The sequence below is a fragment of the Solanum dulcamara genome, chromosome 6, assembly GCF_947179165.1.
Source record: "Solanum dulcamara chromosome 6, daSolDulc1.2, whole genome shotgun sequence".
In the NCBI taxonomy this organism is placed as follows: domain Eukaryota; kingdom Viridiplantae; phylum Streptophyta; class Magnoliopsida; order Solanales; family Solanaceae; genus Solanum; species Solanum dulcamara.
Genome location: NC_077242.1, coordinates 16,435,214 through 16,456,600, shown reverse-complemented (window position 1 = coordinate 16,456,600; position 21,387 = coordinate 16,435,214).

The following is a 21,387-nucleotide window of genomic DNA, read 5'->3' as shown; positions in this document are numbered from 1 at the left end:
GACTTGAAATTCCCGCATGAGGGATTGAGTTGGGGGTTTTGAGCATACATGAGGCATTTCCTTCCTATTACCTACGTCATTCATATTATCATTGATCATTGGGAAGTTTAAAATTGTGAAAAATTATTTTTGAGGAAGAAAATGTGTCACCTTTCATATATTCTTGACCACGAGTAGGTGGCAAGTGGAAGATATATTAGTATCATGAGTCCTTGGTCATAAGCTGGGTGGTGAGGTAGTTGATACATTGAGATTGTGATAAGGTATATGGTCTGCGAGACCCCCATAGGTCTTTCTTGGTAGCACAGCTCGGTAGGTGTATACAATAGATTGTGTGACATTCTTGATCCTCTCATATTATCATATCATTGCATCATCATATTGTATTACATTGCATTTATACATATGATACTTGATCTATCTGTTTAAATGTGATATTAAACTGTATTTATGTATTTACTTTAACGGTGCTGTTCTATATAAATTGTTGGCAGCGTAGCCAGAATAGGACTTTTCTGCGTGTAGGTGGAAGCGTTCCTTAGTTTATTTCATAATGTTTGATTAATTCCTTATACTCAATCAGTTAAATCTACTGAATACATATGGATTATACTTACCACTACTTATGTGTTCTTTTTTTATACAGATCCTAGTTAGGGTATTCCATGCGGCAACTGATCTCCCTCTGTTGTGGATATTTTACTATTCAGATTAGTGGTGAGGTCTTGGAATTCAAAAAGCCATTAGTTGTAGCTTTTATTTCCAGACTTTATTATTATTCAAAGACTTATGATGTATATTAGATTCAATCATTGTATTAGATGCTCTATACACTTATGACACCCGATTTTTAAATATTTTATTTATTTTCAGCTTTTGTTTATTTTGTGGCATGACTTCCTGATGTGAAACAAGAAGATGAAGAAATAAAATAAAAATTGGAAGATAGATTAAAAAGAGATAGACACAATTAAATTCAAACAATTAAAAAATGTAATGGTGAAACTAACCAAAACACCACTTAATTGAGAAATACCTAATCTGTTAGAATCTTCAAGAAGGTAGTAACGTTACTTGCAAATCCTAGGGCAAGATGTTGAAATTCAATAAAGGGTTTCCAAGCTCTCACAAGAGGCACAATTTTTCTCTCCAAAAAATACATTATGAAACCCTAATATCTATTATCTATACTAAAGGCTAAAATATAGAAGAAAGACCCAATTGTCCCCCCACCAAAATTACAAGGTAACTAAAATGATAGTACACTTAATATATTAAATATCTTCAAGTCTTCCATGTTGGAGCCTTCTAAAGTTTCCATCTTCATCCATAAAGCTTGCAATTCTTGAAGGAACTTAACTTGACTCCTTGTGAAAGGCCTTCTGAAAGTAGTGTCACTTTGATCTACATCACTTCCCCTTTAGAAGTCTCGTATGAATTTTACTTTTAGGCTTACACATCAGGTGAGGTGTTGGAATGTGTGCCATAAAGACCTCAATATTTTGGTCGTGACAAATTCATATCAAAGCATTAGGTTCACCGGTCTAATGAGTTAAAGAGCAAGATGTCTAGTAGAGTCTTATGGATCGGTACATAAATGTCCGTACTTATCTTCGAGAGGCTACAAGATACTTATTAGGATAAATTCCTTCTTTTGATTCATTTCGTGTGAGTTATTCATATCAAGTGTTATATACCTCTAATCTAGTCCTTCTACGTAGATGGTGAGAACTAGAGCTAGAGTCATCGAGAGTGAGGTTGCACCTGCCACTTGAGCCCCAGTTTGCGGGTGAGGTAAAGGACATAGTAGATTTTAAGGATGAGGCCAAGCAAGGAGAGAGGAACCTACTCGTGGCCAAGCTAGAAAGACATCGCCTGAGCCGATGTATGAGCACTAGAATGATTATAAGCAAAAGACTATAGAGCAGAGGCCAGCCCAGCCTCTTGCGGTCCCTGATAGTGCTCCGATGCTTCAGGAGTTATTGGTTAGTCTATTGTCTATGTTGGATGGTGCTTTGACTCATGCTGTTTTACTAGGTACTTCAGGCTCTCCTATCATAAATGGTACTACGCGACCAATTCAGGGGCCTAGTGTTGGATTTCAGACTTTGGATTCCTTTTTTGTGCCTTGTATCATACTTTTGAGATTTGCTACTCTACCAATTTATGCTAGTGCTGCTATATTGGTAGCTGAGAAGAAGAGCTTTGATAGATTTATTTAGTTGGCGCCTCTCAGATTTGATGGTACGGCCGGGGAGAAGGCCTATGACTTTTTGAATGATTCCCTAGATAGGTTGTTCAACCTAGGTATTCTTGAGGAATATGGAGTAGCTTACATTTCATATCAGTTTATAGGGGTGGAAAAGGAGTGGTGGAGATCATTTATTGCTCGTAGGTCTGTTGGTTCCCCTATGATGAGTTAGGAGCAGTTTTCAGAGGTGTTTCTTGAGAGGTTTGTGCCTTATATCCTTTGTAATCAGCGCAGAGTTTGATAGACTAAAATAGGGCTCTCTATCCGCATCTAAGTATGAGTCTCCCTATCCGTAAGTTATCTCATTATGCTATGTATAGTATTCCCATTGAGTTTGAGTATATTCGCAAACTGGTGAAGGGATTCACAAGTTATCTTCAGGAGGCTACAACCTCCCTTGTGCTATTCGGTTGTACCTTTCAGAGTGTTATTGACCATTCCAGGATGATAGAGAGTATCAGGCATGCTTTACTGGGCATGGCCAAGAGGTTCCGTCGGCAGGGTCAGCTTTGTGGTTATTACTCTAAGGGCAAGAAGTACTCGGGTTTAGGTACTCATGGTTATCAAGACAGACCAGTCCAGACAGCTATTTAGGGACAGATAGTACATGTGGATCTAGATTGGGTCAGGCTGGGTATAGTGGTTCTTTGGGCTCCAGAGAACGTATTGATACTTTTGGTTATCCTCCATAGGGATCAGGTCCTTGAGGTTGTATTGTGTGTGATGAGTTTGGGCATAAGACTAAAGATTGCCCTAGATGTGATCCTTCTACTGGATGGCCTAGGACACCCGCTGTTTATTTTACTCCTAATACAGTCGTTCAAGGTACTACACAAGACACTATAGTTAGCACCTAGGGTGGAGCTAGAGGTGGCGCTCATGGTGGTTCGTAGGATAGATGTGACCGTCAGCTATGCTATGTTATACTAGGTAGATCTGAGACAGAGGCCTCTGATGTAGTTATTACAGGTATTGTTCCAATTTGCCAACATCCTGCTTCAATATTATTTGATCCAGTATCTACTTATTCTTATGTATCGACTTATTTTGATATGGATAGTGATTATATGTGTGAGCCTCTTATTGTGCCTCTTATTGTTTCTACCCCGATACATGAGTTATTATTGGTGGATCGGGTATATCGGAGATGTTTGATGATATTTAAGGATAGAGATACCCGTGTTGACTTAATTTTATTAGATATTCTTGATTTTGATATGATATTGGGTATGGACTGGTTATCTCCGTATTAGATTGTTATGAAAAGATCGTGACTTTAGCTTATTCCAATTTTCCTAGCTTAGTGTGGAAGGATAATCTGAGTTCATATCCTAAGGGGATGATATCTTATATTCATGCTCATTGTCTGATAGATAAGGGTTGTTTTTATTATTTGGCTCATGTATTGATCTTACTACGAAGTCATCCCCGTTAGAGCCTATGAGGGTGGTAAGAAATTTATGGATGTGTTTCCTACAAACTTGTCGGGTGTTCCTCCTGACTGTGTTATCGATTTTATGATTGATTTGGAGTCGGGCACCAAGCCTATCTCTAGTTCTCCTTATCAAATGACTCTGGCAGAATTAAAGGAACAATTGGAGGATTTGTTGAAGAAGGGGTTTATTTGACCTAGTGTATCACCGTGGGGAGCACTGGTCTTATTTGTGAAGAAGAACGATGGTACTATGAGGATGTGTATTGACTATCGACAATTGAACAAAGTCACCATCAAGAACAAGTATCCTCTTCTTTTCTCGTATTGATGATTTATTTGACTAGTTTCAAGATGTATTAGCATTCTCTAAAATTGTTTTAAGGTCAAGTTATCATTAGTTGAGAGTTTGGGAATATGATATCCCAAAGACTGCATTTAAGAATCATTATGTACAGTATGATTTTATGGTTATGTCCTTCGGTTTGAATAATGCCCCAACTGCTTTTATGGAGTTGATGAATCGGGTATTCCAATCTTATTTGAACTCATTTGTGATTGTGTTTATTGATGATATCTTGGTTTATTCCAAGAATAAGGCAGAACATGTTAGTCACTTGAGGACAGTCCTTCAGAGATTATGAGAGGAGAAGTTGTATGCAAAATTCTCCTAATGTTAGTTTTTGCTCGAGTCTGTGGCATTCATGGGTTATATGGTGACCAAGGATGATATTCTGGTCGATCTAACCAAGGTTTCAATGGTCCGTGATTGGGTTAGGCCTACTTTGATTACTAATATTTGGAGTTTTATTGGGTTGGCAGGCTATTATCATCGGTTTGTCCAGGGATTTTCTTCTGTTGCAGTCCTATTGACTAGGATAATTCAAAAGGCCATGGCATTTCAATTGTTTGATGAGTGTGAGGCGAGCTTTCAAAAGCTCAAGGAGTTATTGACTTCAACACCTATTCTAGCTTTACTCGAAAAAGATGTGTCCTTTATTGTGTTTTATGAAGGTAATGAGTAAAACTATCCTACCCACAACTTAGAGTTGGTGGCAGTGGTGTTTGTTGTGAAGTTGTAGAGGCACTATCTCTATGGTGTGTATAGTGAGGTCTTTACTGACCATCGTAGCCTTAAGTATATCTTTTCTCAACCGAATCTGAACATGAGGCAGCGTAGGTGGTTAGATTTATTGAAAGAATATGACATCGCCATTTTTTATCATCTGGGCAAAGCTAATGTGGTAGCGGATGCCCTGAATCACAAAGCATCTAGTATAGGTAGCTTGGACTTCCTTAAGGCAGATGAGAGGTGTTATATTCTGTATTTTTGCATCTTGGACTATTCGTGAGCTAACGAATATCAATTCAAGGACTTTTAATTTTGAATTTTAAAATGGCATGATTTTTTGTAAATGATAACTTGAGGTACTCAGTTTTCCTAACTTACTGTTTTGGTAACATAATTCGGGTGGCAACATTCTAGGCTTATTGTCAATAATAAATCTTGTTTTACGTCAATAGTTTGAATTTTTGCTATTACTTGATGATTATATGGCTGGTTTGAAAGTGGGAAAAGTGAGTGGTATAAGGAAGGTGTTGTCCAATTCCTTTTTAGAAATAACCTACTAACGGTAGAGTACGTTTTATTCCTGTCCATAGCTTAACCATAGTGCTTAACGTTTTAATATAGATTGAGACAATATTGGAAAACATATTTTTATAAACGCTAAAGGTATGTAAAGCTAACCTTTCTCTCCTTTGGCATGATCCATATGAAACAAACGAACGACGAAAGTATAAATTCCAAAGAAACTCTTATTCTTAGGTATACGAGGATGGCTAATGGTTTGAATTTTCAGAATATGGATTGTTATACCTTGACTTATATGTATGGTTCCAGCCATCCTAGTTGGTAAAATTCATATTTTAGTATAATTCATGCTTCAGTATAATTCATATTTGGCATGATTTATAACGGCAATCGAAGGTTACTTGAAATGACTATTGTCTTGATTTTCAAATGATGGTCTATTTTAATTATTCTATTGAGTCTCAAATAAAGATTTAAATGCATATAGTTACTCATTACTCTACTCGTGCATACCTTAATGTATCTTTCACTGAGTCCTAGGCCGGGTATATTTTTGTGCATAGTTTCACTGCATATTTCACCGAGTCCCTTAGTAGAGGGCCGGTTATGGTATATATATATGATGATATGACATGAGGACATAATGACATGATGATGGCGCCGAGCCCATGATGGGCTGAATATAATATGTATGTATACGACAGATTCACCGAGTCCCTAAAAGGTCAGATATAATATATGATATAAGCATGCATGACTTTATTTCATAAGGCACAGGTACAGTGACTTCTTGAGTATCATACTTTTCTCGTGAAACCTCTACTTCAGCTATGATTTTTCTTACTATATTTTATGCTTATATACTCAGTACATATGTTGTACTGACCCCTTTCTTCGGGGGAATGCGTTTCATGCCCGCAGGTACAGATACTCATTTTGGAGAGCCGCCAACTTAGGATTCTATTCAGCGGGTTTGAAGTGCTCTATTGTCTCGGAGCCTAAACTTTTGGTACTAATCCTTATAATGTATATATTTATGTATTTAGGGGTACGGCGAGGCCCTGTCCCGTCATATGCTTTTGTTAATCCTCTTAGAGGTCTGTAGACATATTAGTGGGTTATATATAGATATTATCCGGTGTACTAGTATGACTTATGTTTTGGGACGTTTACATTTGGAGTGGAAGCCTTGTCGGCTTACGTATTATGTTATCTTATTTTTGTAAATTAAGACTCTATAAGAGATAGGTGATTTTGGTATATATATATAAGTGACAGTTTGAGACGATGTGCTGTCTGTATAAATCCTATATCATATTTAATTAACGATTGACTATAGATAATAGGTGAATATATGAGTGTCCAATTCGGACATTAGTCACAGCCCATGGGGTTAGATCGTGACAAAAGTCGTATTAGAGAAGTTCTTCTTCGGAGTGTCTATAGACCGTGTCTAGTAGAGTTTTGTTTATCGGTGTGTTGTTCACCACACCTATAAACAGGAGGCTATAGGATATTTAGGATATTATCTTTTTTTCTTTCTTCTTTAAATCGTGTGATAGAGTTGTATTACCAGGATAATTTCTCCTTAACGTATTATTATATTTACAATGATACCTCCAAGAAAAGAGACAGCTGCCTAGAAGGAAAAGTCAATAGCAGGAGAGACTAGTCGAACCCCGAAAGTTACTAGGGCCCGTGCCAGTCTATTTCTGAGGTTATGCTCCAATCGGCGAGCTCTCCTACACCACCACCTTTAGAGGATCTTAGAGCAGCAGCAATTACAGATCCGGATGCCTTAGTTCCTGAGCCTCCATCTCCCCAGCCAGGGGTAGAGGATAGGTCCATGAGAAATGCAGTTTAGTTACTAACCAGAATAACGGTAGGGAAGGCTCGCAAACATGGATTAGAAGTTGATTATGCTGATAGACATGATAGTTTAAGAGTTTGTGACTTCTTAACTTGTAACCCCCAAGAGTTCTATGGGTCAAAGCCCACAGAGGATCCATAAGAGTTTATCTGATAGGTGCAATATACGTTGAGGACAATTAAGGCTTCTGAGACTGAGTCTGTTGAGTTAGCTTCATATCGACTATGTGATGTAGCTATTAATTGGTATGAGTTATAGGAGTCATCTAGGGGTGAGGGCACTCCTCCAGCAGTGTTGAGTGAGTTTGTGGAGGCCTTCCCGAGCCAGAGTAGATAGATTCTTACATTTGAGGAAGAATGACAAGAGTGTTAGAGATTATAGCCTTGAGTTCGATTTGCTGGCGAGACATGCACCCACTATTGTAGCTAATATGACTGATAGAGTACATCGTTATGTGATAGGGCTAGATCGTTATTTGATTGATAATTGGCTGGTAATAGCTTCTCAGCCAGGTATGGATATTGCTCGCGTATAGGCATATACACAAGGGGTAGAGGATCGACACAGAGGGCGTCAGCCTGATAGAGATCATAATCGAGGCCAGCGCAAGAGAGCTAGATCGATTGATTAATTTAATGAGTTTCGAGGTGAATAGCCTCAACAGTATAGTAGGTATCTTTCTCAGCCAGCCCGGAGTGCACCCCCACAGTTCATAGGTAAGAGATTTGATAGCATAGGATATTCAGGAGCTGGTCAAAGCTCTAGGGCTTCAGGTTTACAAATACCCAGGGGTTTGATTCAGTCGAGGCCACCTTTGCCTCGGTGTTCTCGGTGTGGTAGGCCCATTCTGGGGAGTGCCGTCTCGCTACTTCTGCTTGTTTTTCTTATGGTCATCAAGGTCATATTATGAAGGATTATCCATTTAGGGTAATCTAAGTGGTGTAGCTCAGCCTACTAGATCAGTTGCTGGTGCATCTTTTTTTATAGTTATGCGCCTTATGGGGCAGGGTATTCAGACATCAATAGGACATAGAAGAGGCCGTGGTGGAGCTTCCAATTTTAGCGGTCCATTAAACTGCATATATGCATTGGCTAGTAGACAGGACGTAGAGGCGTCACCAAATATAGTTATAGGTATACTATCAATCTTCTCTCGGGATGTATATGCATTGATATATCAAGGCTCTACCTTATCATATATATCTCCCTTTGTTGCTAATAGAATCAGAATAAAACCTGAATTGATAGAACTATTTGAGGTAGCTACACCAGTAGAAGATTCAGTTATAGCCAAGCAAGTATATAGAGATTATTTGGTGATCATATATAGTCGTCATACCAAGGCTGATTTGATAGAGTTAGATATGAAAAAATTTAATGTTATTATGGGCATGGATTGTTTATCCTCTTGTTATGCTAATATTGATTGTATAGAAAAAGTAGTTCGATTTCAGTTCCCAAGAGAGCCAATCCTAAAATAGAGGGCAATACAGCATAGCTGAGGGGTAAGTTTATTTCATACCTCAAGGCCAGGAAGATAGTTAGAAAGGATTATATTTATCATCTGGTTCATGTCTATAACTTGGAAGCAGAGGTACCGACTCTCCAGTCAGTTCCGATAGTTAACGAATTTTTATATGTATTCTCAGATGAACTTCTAGGTCTTTTTCCTGAGCGGGAGATAGAGTTCACTATAGATGTATTGCCAGATACTCAGCCCATCTCAATTCTCCTTTATAGAATGGCACCTGCGGAGCTGAAGGAGTTGAAGGAGCAACTGTGAGACTTATTAGGAAAAAGCTTCATTAGGTCCAGCATATCACCTTGGAGAGCATCGATATTGTTTATGAGGAAGAAGGATGGGTCACTGTGAATGTGCATTGATTATAGGCAGCTGAACAAGGTAAAAATAAAGAATAAATACTCTCTCCCCAGAATTGATGATTTATTTGACCAGTTGCAGGGTGCTAAGTGCTCTTCAAAAATAGACTTGTGGTCAGGCTATCACCAGGTACGGGTAAGGGAGGCAGATATTCCAAAGACTGCATTCAGAACTTGATACGGGCATTATGAGTTTAGGGTGATGTATTTTGGACTGACTAATGCTCCAATAGTATTTATGGATCTAATGAACTGAGTGTTCAAGCCATTCTTAGACCTGTTCGTGATTGTATTTATTGATAATATTCTGGTCTACTCATGATCAATAGGGGATCATGCTAATCATTTGCGAATGGTACTTAGGGTGCTTCAGCACCAAAAGTTGTATGCTAAGTTCTCTAAATGTGAATTCTGGTTGACTTCAGTAGCATTCTTGGGGCATATTATTGGAGCTGATAGTATCCGAGTAGATGCATAGAAAATTGAGGCCGTAAAGACTTGGCCTAGACCTATGACACCTACGGTGGTATGTAGTTTTCTGGCGACCGATGCGTGTGAAAGAAACTTTTAGTTGCTAAAAGACAAGTTGACCACGGCCCCAGTTCTAACTCTTCCTAAAGGACCGGATGACTATGTTATTTATTGTGATGCTTCTGGTATTGGGCTAGGTTGTGTATTGATACAGCATGGTAGAGTCATAGCATATGCCTCACGGCAGCTAAGAAAGCACGAAAGAAACTATCCAACTCATGATCTGGAGTTAGTAGCAGTAATTCATGCTTTAAAAATATGGAGGCATTATTTATATGGCATACATGTTGATATCTATATGGATCACAAAAGTCTCCAATACATCTTTAAACAGAAAAAGTTGAATTTGCGTCAGAGAAGGTGGCTAGAGTTGCTGAAAGATTATGATGTTGATATCCTATACCACCCGGGAAAAGCAAATGTTGTGGCAGATGCACTTAGCCATAAATCCATGGATAGCTTGGTAGATGTACAACCAGAATGGGAAAAGATAGTCCATGAGATTTGCCAGTTAGCTAACCTTGGAGTTCGATTGGCGAATTCTAGTAATAGTGAAGTTTTTGTTCGAGGAGTAGTTGAATCCTCTATTATGGAAGAGGTAAAGCAATGCCAGTATGAAGATCTTATTCTGGCATAGTATAGGGATGCAGCCCTTCAGAAGGAAAAAACCCCATTCGAGCTCACACCTGATAGAGTACTAAGATATAAGAGAAGATTATGTGTACCTGAGATTGCAGGGCTATGGCAGCAGGTTATGGGAGAGACACATTGTGCCCAATATTCTGTTCATCCAGGGTCAACAAAGATGTATCATGACCTTAGATGCTTATACTGGTGGAATGGCATGAAGAAGTACATAGCAAAGTTCGTAGCCTAGTGCCTAAATTGCCAATAGGTTAAGATTGAGCATCAGAAGCCTGGTGGACTATTACAAGAGATGGAAATCCCGACTTGGAAATAGGAAGCAATTAATATAGATTTTATTACAGGCTTACCTTGCACTCCACGGAAGTATGATTCCATATGGGTTATTGTAGATAGGCTTACAAAATCAGCCTATTTTTTTCCAGTTAGAACCACATATTCAGCTGAAGATTATGCGAGGTTATACATCAAAGAGATAGTAAGACTTCATGGGATTCCTATATCTATTATCTCAGACAGAGAAGCTCAATTTACAGCTAGCTTCTAGAGATCATTCCAAAAGGGATTGGGAACACAAGTAAATCTTAGTATAATATTTCACCCTCAGACTAATGGACAGGCTGAACGTACCATTCAGATGCTAGAAGATATGTTACGGGCCTGTATAATTGACTTCAAAGGTAGCTGGGATGATCATTTGCCTCTTATTGAGTTTGCTTATTATAATAGCTACCATTTTACTATCCAAATGGCCCCATATGAGGCTTTGTATGGTAGGAAGTGTAGGTCACCTATTGGTTGGTTTGAGGTTGGTGAGACTAAACCAATAGGCCCAGATATGATTCAGCAAGTTGTGGATAAAGTGAATCTCAATCAGGAGAGATTATTAGTAGCCCAGAGTTGACAGAAATCATATGCAGATAATCGACGTCGGCCTTTAGAGTTTCAGGTTGATGATTGGGTGTTCTTGAAGGTGTCACCCATGAAGGGGGTAATTAGATTCGGCAAGAAAGGTAAGCTTAGCCCACGATACATTGGCCCTTATCAGGTCATTCTTAGAATAGGCAAGGTTGCTTATGAGTTGGACCTACCATATGATTTGGAAGTAGTGCACCCTGTCTTTCATGTATTGATGCATCGCAAATATATTGGTGATCTTTCTAAAGTATTCCCTGTGGGTGATATCCAGGTGATGGAGTAGCTGTCTTACGAGGAAACCCTATAGCTATACTTGATCGCCAAGTCAGAAGGTTACGTACTAAGGATGTGGCTTCCTTCAAAGTATTGTGGCGAAATAAAAATAGAGAAGAGATGACCTGGAAGCCGAGGAGGAAATGAAGGATAAGTATCCTCACTTGTTCTCTACTACTACAGGTAATCTAAACCTCTAGATTAATTATATTCATTGATAGATGAAACTATATGTGGTTGCATAATATATATGAGGCAAGTTTAACATTCGAGGATGAATGTTCTAAAGGGGGGAAGAATGTTATATTCTGTATTTTTGCATCTTAAACTATTCGTGAGCTAATGGATATAAATTCAAGGACTTTTAATTTTGAATTTTAAAATGACATGATTTGTTGTAAATGACAAGTTATATGGATAATTTATGTGAAGTAAAAGACATCTCAAGAAGGACCTTTGAGCCAAATCAAAATAGAAACCATCAAATATTTTTTTTCTTAAAGTCACATTTTTGGGTACGCTGATTTTGGGAGGCCATAACCCCTTTATAATTTGGTAATTTGGGACAACCCTCAAAATAAAAGTTGTAGCCAATGGAAATATCTTTCCAACCATATGTTGTGGGTCTAGAGGTGACATCGGAATAAGTAGATATATATATATATATATTAAGAGAGATGGGTCAAGCTGAATAGTGGATTCGGCCCAACCCAATTCCAACTCGGGTCAGGCCCAATAACCACATCATTAAGGGATGTTTTAAGCTTCCTTATTTATTCTCAAACAAGGAAATATCCAAAAATTTCTAGAGAGAGAGAGAGAGAAAGACCTTAGAGAGAAATACCAAATCCGACCAAAATTCGAGTCCCGAAATCCGAAGCTCATGAAGAGAAAATTATTGTACGCCTCGTTGCCTTTAATTTGAGTTAAATATCAGCCAATAAGGAGAAGATTTAATGTAGTTACTGCACACTTGAGGTAATATTAAAGTCCCTTTTTTATTGTTAACAAGTTTATTTAGAGTTTTAACGGATTAGAACGGTGAAAATAGCGTTATAAACTCGTTTGGTGATTTATTGAGATTTATGGGTTAAGGGGTTGTTTTAAGTGGATTAAATAGATGGAATTAGCTTAGTGATGATGTATAATAATGGTTGATATTGTTTTGATGTTGTTGATGAGTTGTTATTCTTGAATTTGGAGGAATAAGGTGTATGGAAATTGTAAGTGTTGAAATCCATTTTTGGAATTGCGTAGCTTGTAGTAATTCTTGAATATATCATTGTGTAGACCTTTGATTTTAGAAAATAAATATATTTTGGAAAGATAATACACGTACCTACAACTATTATGTTTATATTAGAGCCTATATATGCTGTAATTATATCAAAAAAAAGAGGATGAATCATAAGACAAGTATTGTCCAGATTCTTGATTGAAAAATCCCTCATGTATAGCTGTTAGTATTTTGATGCTATCGTTTTGTACAAAATGAGTTTTGAATTAATTTCTTTTAGATTAAAAACTTCAGACAGAGATTTAAAAGTTTCATGAAGGTCATAAAGTCCATTTTTGCCCTTTTTAATTTCAAACTTTGGATACAACTTGAGGTACTCGGTTTTACGAACTTACTATTTTGATAACATAATTCGGGTGGCAACATTCTAGGCTTATTGTCAATAATATATTTTTTTATGTCAATATGTTAGATTATTGCTATTACTTGATAATTAGATGGCTGGTTTGAAAGTGGGGAAAGTGAGTGGTATAAGGGAGGTGTTGTCCAATTTTTTTTAAAAAATAACCTACTAACGGTAGAGTACATTTTATTCCTGTCCATAGCTTAACCATAGTGTTTAACGTTTTAATATAGGTTGAGATAATATTGGGCAACATATTCGTATAAATGCTAAAGGTATGTAAATCTAACCTTTCTCTCTTTTGGCATGATCCATATGAAATAAACGAACGACGAAAGTATAAATTCCAAAGAAACTCTTATTCTTAGGTATACGAGGATGGCTAATGGTCTAAATTTTCAGAATGTGGATCATTATACCTTGACTTATATGTATGGTTCCAGCCATTCTAGTCGGTAAAATTCATATTTTAGTATAATTCATGCTTCGGTATAATTCACATTTGGCATGATTTATAACGGCGATCGAAGGTTACTTTAAATGACTATTGTCTTGATTTTCAAATGATGGTCCATTTTAATTATTCTATTGAGTCTCAAATAAAGATTTAAATACATATGATTAATTATTCTACTTGTGCATACCTTAATGTATCTTTCATCGAGTCCCAGGCTGGGTATGTATTCGTGCACAGTTTTACTGCATAATTAACCGAGTCCCTCACTAGAGGGTCGGATACGGTATATATATATATGATGATAGACATGAGGACATGATGACATGATGATGGCGTCGATCCCATGATGGGCTGAATATGATATGTATGTATACGAAGATTCATCGAGTCCATAAAGGGCCGGATATGATATATGATATAAGCATGCATGACTTTATTTTATAAGGCACAGGTACAATGACTTCTTATGTATCATACTTGTCTCGTGAAACTTCTACTTCAGCTATGATTTTTTTACTTTATTTTATGCGTATATACTTAGTACATATGTCGTACTGACCCTCTTTCTTTGGGGGGCTACGTTTCATTTCTGCAGGTACAGATACTCATTTTGGAGAGCCGCCAGCTTAGGGTTCTACTCAGCGGGTTTGAAGTGCTCCATTGTCTCGAAGCCTAAACTTTTGGTACTAATCCTTATAATGTATATATTTGTGTATTTAGGGGTACGGTAGGGCCCTGTCCCATTATATGCTATTGTTAATCCTCTTAGAGGTCTGCAGACACATGAGTAGGTTGTATATAGATATTGTCCGGTGTACTAGTATGGCTTATATTTTGGGATGTTTACATTTAGAGTGGAAGCCTTCTCGGCTTACGTATTATGTTATCTTATTTTTGACAATTAAGACTTCCCAAGAGATAGGTGATTTTGGTATATATATAAGTGACAGTTTGAGATGATGTGTTGCCCATATAAACCCTATATCATGTTTAATTACCGATTGACTATAAATAATATGTGTGTATACGAGTGTCCAATTCGGACATTAGTCACGGCCCATGGGGTTAGGTCGTGATAAGAGGCCTTTGGATTTGGAGGTTCAGTCTTGGGCTAGGCAGTTCGTCCGACTTGATATTTCTACGCATCATAATATTTTAGACTTTGTGGAGGCTATGTCTACTTTGATGGACCATATTCGTACACATCAATTTGAGGATGACAAGTTAAGGGTCATTCGAGATAAAGTATTGAGAGGTGAAGTTAAATAGGCCTTTCTTGATCTGGAGGGAGTTTTTAGGATTAATGGTTGCATTTGTGTGCCCAAGGTTGGTGATTGGGTATGTATGATATTGGAGGATACCCATTATTCCAAGTATTTTATTCATCCGAGAGTAACAAAGATGTTTCATGACTTGAAATAAACTATTGGTGGTGTGGCATAAAAAAGGACATTGTTGATTTTGTGGCTAAGTGTCTATATTGTCAACAAATGAAGTATGAGCATCAAATATCGGGTGGTCCTATGTAAAGGATGCCCATTCTTGAGTGGAAGTGGGAGCGTATTACCATAGACTTTGTATCTGGATTACCCATGGCATTGGATAAGTATGAGTCAGTTTGGGTGATTGTGGACCGATTGACCAAATCAATTCATTTCCTTCCGGTGAAGACTAGCTACAATGTGGAGCAGTTAGCTAGGATCTACCTTCGTGAGATTGTTAGGTTGCATGGGGTACCTATCTCTATTGTGTCGGATTGGAGTTCAGTGTTTACCTCTCATTTTTGGGAGGCATTGCAGCGTGGTTTGGGTATGCGACTAAACATGAGTTCAGTATTTCATCCCCAGACCGAGGGACTATTCAGGTGTTGGAGGATATGCTTAGGACCTTTGTGATTGATTTTGGTGTCTGATGGGACCAATACTTTCCCTTAACGGGAGTTTGCCTATAATAACAGTTATTACTCTAGCATTCAGATGCCACTATTTGAGGCATTATATGGTCATAGGTGTCGATCACCCATTGGGTGGTTTGATTCAGTTGCGGTTGATGCATTGGATACCGACTTACTTAGAGATGCTATGGAGATGGTACTCTTGATTCATAGTCGACTATTGACAGCCCAAACTCGTCAGAAGATCTATGCTAACAGGAGGGTTCGTCTCTTAGAGTTCATGGTGGGTGATTGTGTGTGGCTTAAAATATCGCCCATAAAGGGTGTGATGAGATTTGGAAAGAAGAGAAAGCTTAGCCCTAGGTTTGTTGGCTTGTTTGAGATTTTGCGGAGAGTGGGTGGGGTGGCTTATGAGTTGGCCTTGCCCCCTAGATTATCAGTTGTCCATCCGATGTTTCATGTCTCTATGCTTCGCAAGTATGTACCAGATGAGTCCCATGTGATTTCTTATGATGCGGTAGAGTTAAGTCCTAATTTGACTAATGAGGAGGAGTCGGTAGCTATCCTAGATAGGCAGCTTCGTAGACTCAGGACTAAGGAGATCACTTCGGTCAAGGTGTAATGGCGGCATCAGCCTGTTGAGGAGGCGACTTAGAAGTTAGAGTCTGATATGCGAGCTCGATACCATCAGCTTTTTGAGGCTCCAGATACTTTTCTTTATCTTATGTTTGAGGACGAACATAATTTTTAGTAGTGGATGTTGTAATGACCTTGAGGGTCATTTTTGAAAATTCTCAAAAAATTATCATTTTACCACTCTCTTAAGTTCCCCGAGTGTTATTTGATCACTTTATGTGGTTGAATGTGTTAAAGTCTTAATAATTTGTGAATTGGAAAACTTCTCAAGGCTTATAAAATTAAGTTGTTAAAAAGTGATTTTTGGTACTAATCAGAGCTACAGGTCTCGGAACGGGATTTCGTCAGTTCCATCAGCTCTGGAATATGGAAGTTTGTCTAGGAGTGTCTTCGTTTTTGAATTCGGAGTTGTATCGTAAAATTGAGGTCTCAAGTTGAAAAGTTTAATTTTAATGAGCTAAGTTTGACTTTGGTCACCAAATTGAGTTCGAAGACTAAGATTTGATTTATGATGATTCTAATGGATTCGGGGGTGATTCTAACGCTCCAGGTACTTCGCTTTTGGGAGTCTCGTATGAGTTTTACTTTTAGAGTTACATATTAGGTGGGGTGTTGGGATATGTGTCATCATGGCCTCAATTTTTGGATCGTGACAGGTTGCTTCATACGCTGAATAAGATTAAGTTATTCCTCTAGCTCTATGCGTATGATAGGTTGCCCAGTCGATCCTACCTTCATCGTATAGGCATTACTCAAGACCCTCTTTGCCAAATTTGTAGCCAAGAGAAAAAAACTACTACTCACATATTCCTCCATTGTTACATAGCAAACACAATTTGGCTCGACCTGAGTCTGAATACCGACCTTCTTACCCCTCCCCATCACAACAACTGGCTTCATGCCCTCAAGGATTTAACTCCCCTTGTTGATGATGGTAAGAACTATACTTGGATCGACTTCCTTCCTTTTGCCTTATGGCACATATGGCTGAATAGAAACCATAATGTCTACAACAACAAAAAAAGCCTTTCCATCCTTTAACATGGTAAAGGACAAAACATGTGAATATATCCTCCATTCAAGTCACTCGACTAACTCCATCTCCACTTGTCTTATCCACATCAAATGGTATCTTCCTGCCACAAGGGGTTTAAAAATTAGACATTGATGGATCTACTCCAACCACAACAATGTTGGAGAATAGGTGGGGTTATTAGAGATCACAATGGAAATTGGATAGCAGGTTATTTTAAAACTATCAATGCCCAAAATTATGTTGTTGCTGAACTGGAAGGCCTTCTCCATGGTCTCCAAACAGCAATAATAAGAATTTAAAACCTATTGAAATTGAATCCGACTCCACATACATACTAGAACCTTTACACCATATCGAACCTATTTATGCTTTTTTTATTCAATCTTGCAGGTTGCTTGTGAAGAAGTTGGGGAGTCCAATTATCTGGCACAGTTTCTGTCAAGCAAACCAATTAACAAACTTTTTGTCTAAGATGGGTTCCAAGATAACCTCGTCCTCTCAACTTACTATAATGCTAACTCCTCCGGACTTTGTGAAGCCAATAATCAAAACAGATCAAGGAGTACCCACTACTAAAATAGTTTCAAGGATTACTTGTAATAAGTTAGTCTGTTTTGATAACCTATTTGTAATAGCTAGTATCGACAACAATGTAATTGTTTAACTATATATATATAATATACTATTATCCAAAAAAAATTGATTTTGCAATCCTTTACAAATTTCTTTTAATTTTAACAAAAATATTTTTTACATTCAAATTGAACAAGTCTAATTGACTCATTTTCACAAAAAAGTTGTCAAAATAAAAGATGTTTCTTGAATATTTTAATAGATCTTATGTGTTATTCTCAAAGAAAAAAAATGCAAAAATTATCTAATTATACTCTTTTATTTACTATATTTTTTATTATTTTCATCCATTTCAAAAAATTTCAAAAATTCCTTCTTTTCATACGGATACATTAATTTAGTAATCCAAACACATTAATTCTGATTCATAAATTATCTCTGTGTTCAATGTATCATGCTTTAAATACTACCTGATGATATGGTTGTTCATGGTTATGGTTAAAAAACCAAACCTAACCGCAATCCCAACCAAACCACTTTAAAAAAATCGATATTTGGTTTGATTTTATTAGGTTTGATTTTAAATTTTGAAAGTCAATACTATTTGATTTGGTTTTGGTTTAAATAAAAATAAACTGCAAAAATAATCAAACCGAACAGAGAAATTATATATATAAATATCATAATTATTTATATATTATTCATAAATAAAATATAAATATTTTATTAAATTTTAATTAACTTAAGTCTTTAATTTTACCATTTTCTCAAACTCAACACTTAAATTTTGGTATATAAATTTCTTGTGCCCCTCCTCAGGGTGGTTCCTCAATTGTTGAGTTTAGGATTATTTTTTTTTGCTATAAAGATTTGATCTTTGGTGTATAATGACTTTAATATTAGCTAACTAAATCATTTTTTCGTATAATAATAACTCTAGTATTGTTTAATTATTTAATTGAATCTATAGTAGCTTTCCTGTGGATTGTTCATGTACTGGGTGTTTGTGACTATCAGGATATAGATGACTTCAATAAATTTACTATTTTTAAACCAAAAAAAATTGATCCAAGCCGACGGTTTTTTTTTTGGTTTGGTTTGGTTTTAGAAATTTGAAAACCAATTAAATAGGTTTAGTTTTAACCAATAACCGATCCAAACCGAACCATGAACACCCCTTCTTGCTGATATATAAAACTCTAATTAATGTATTCAGATTACTAAATTAATATATCCGGATTACCATATTTTAAAGAAATTTTGGTAAATTGAAAAAAGGTAAGGGAAAAATGACAATTAACTTTCTACACTATGTAATTCTTGTGCTCTGACTTCTGTTATTATCTCTCTATTACTTTATGTATTTTGATTACTCTATTTTATCTGTGTTACTTTTGTTATTTGCGTTATTCGTTATCTGATTTCTCACATCGCTCTGAACTTCTTAGCCTTATATAACCTCTTTTTATGCTTCTTTTGAGCCGAGGGTCTCTCGGAAACAGCCGTCCTACCTTGGTAGGAGTAAGGTCTGCGTACACTTTACCCTCCTCAGACCCCACGTTGTAGGATTTCACTGGGTTGTTATTGTTGTTACACTATGTAATTCTTTAAAAAAAATTGTGAAAACGATCATGTAATAAAATAAAAATAAAAGGGAAAAGGGTCATGTTTGCCCTTGTACTATCACAAATAGGTTATATTTGCCATTCGTTATACTTTTTCAATATATTTACTCTTTTCATCCAACTTTAGAGTCATATTTGTCCTTAATACTTTCAAAAAGGGTCATATTTACCTTTACACCATTAAATCCTCATGCCATCAATATATTTGCCCTTGTACTCTAAAACAAAAGTCATATTTACCTCTACGCTATTAAATCCTCATATTCCATCTTAATTTTCTTATGTAATTTACGAAACATTTTTTTCAATTATTCATTTATTGGAAAAAATGGAGAATATATATTAAAGCATTTATTAAATAGTTTATTATTTCATTCATTAAATAAATTAGTAAATTAATAGGGGCAGAATTCATATATCCGAATATGAGGATCTTGGACATATTTTTTAGAAAAAATTACTTGATTGAGTGCTTTTTAGAAATTAATTATTAATTTTAGCGATATTTTTTATTTATTACCCTTTATAGCAATATATAACAATATTATGATAAATCTACACTTGTATTAAAAGTGAATTATGCATACAATATAAATGTATTATAAGTGTTTTAAAATATATATTATGTTTGTGTAGTAAGAAACTAACATAATGTATTATAAGTCTATTAAAATATGTGATAAATGTATTATTCATCTATAAAACTTGTATTATATATGTTTTATAAATAGTTCTGTGCAATATGTATTAAAACTGTATTATAAATGTATTATAAGTGTTCAGTGAAATTATTTTTTTATTGCTATAAATGATAAATATTTTCTTAATATTGTATATTTATGTAAGTTTTCCTATTTTTTAATAAATATTTGATAAATGGGCTAACAATTTATTTATCCAAGACGTATGTTTTCCAAATTAATTTACTAACTTATTTAATAAATGGGCAAATAACTTATTTAATAAATGCGCTAATATATTTTTTCACTTTTTTCAATAAATGGGTTAATATATATAATTGAAAAAAATAAATATGTTCCATAAATTACATAAGAAAATTAAGGTGGAACATGAAAATTTAAGAGCATAGGGTTAAATATGACATTTTTTTAGAATACAAGAGCAAATATGATCCTTTTTAAAAGTACAAGAATAACTATATTGATAACATGAGGATTTAACGGTGTAGGGATAAATATGACCCTTTTTGAGAGTACAAAAACAAATATAACTCTAAAGTTGGATGGAAAGAACAAATATGATGAAAAAATATAACGAAGGATAAATATGAACTATTTATGAGAGTACAAGAACAAATATGATCACAAAACCACAAAACCATCTAGTGAAATTCTAAGATTACGGGTCAAAAATATCTCAGCTAATGAAATCAAGAAATTTTGGACTAACGGCCCAAATACTTTTGAACAATTTTTTTGGTATACTTATTCCTATGTAGTTCCCAAATAAACAATTTACATTGAGCATGGCTCAATAAATTTTTGTATACAAACTAACCAAAATAATAACATTAAATTTTATGAAGCCAAATTTAATTTAAAGTTATTATTATTACTTTCTTCCCGGAGCTACCATAGATGATAAAACCCTCTTCATTGTTCTCTTTTTTCATTTTAAATATCTATATAATACATTAAATAAACATCCTTATATATTATTATACGTTACCTACACCCATGTTTCTCCTTTTTCACTATTAACATCTGTATAATACAATACATAAAACACCCTTATACACTATTATATGTTTTTTTTCTCCTTATATCTCTTAAATTTAATAATTGACACTCTGAAAATTGATTGGAACAACAAAATACTTGGAACATGTTCTACCAATCAAGAAAAGCGAGTATACACATATCGATTAATAAACTAATTGTTTCCCTTTCGGTTTTTGTGATATGCAAATTCAATCATCAATGATTAAATTATTAGACTAAACATTAATTAAAACAAGTGAACGGTGCAAAAACTGACATACTGTTACTGCATTCAGTAATATTTGTAAACTAAATTACAAAAAGTGACAAGGAGTAGAGTAAAACTAACAAAACAGAAACTCTGAGCAACAATCCAAAACCATAGAGCAATTTGCATTCATGGTACTCAA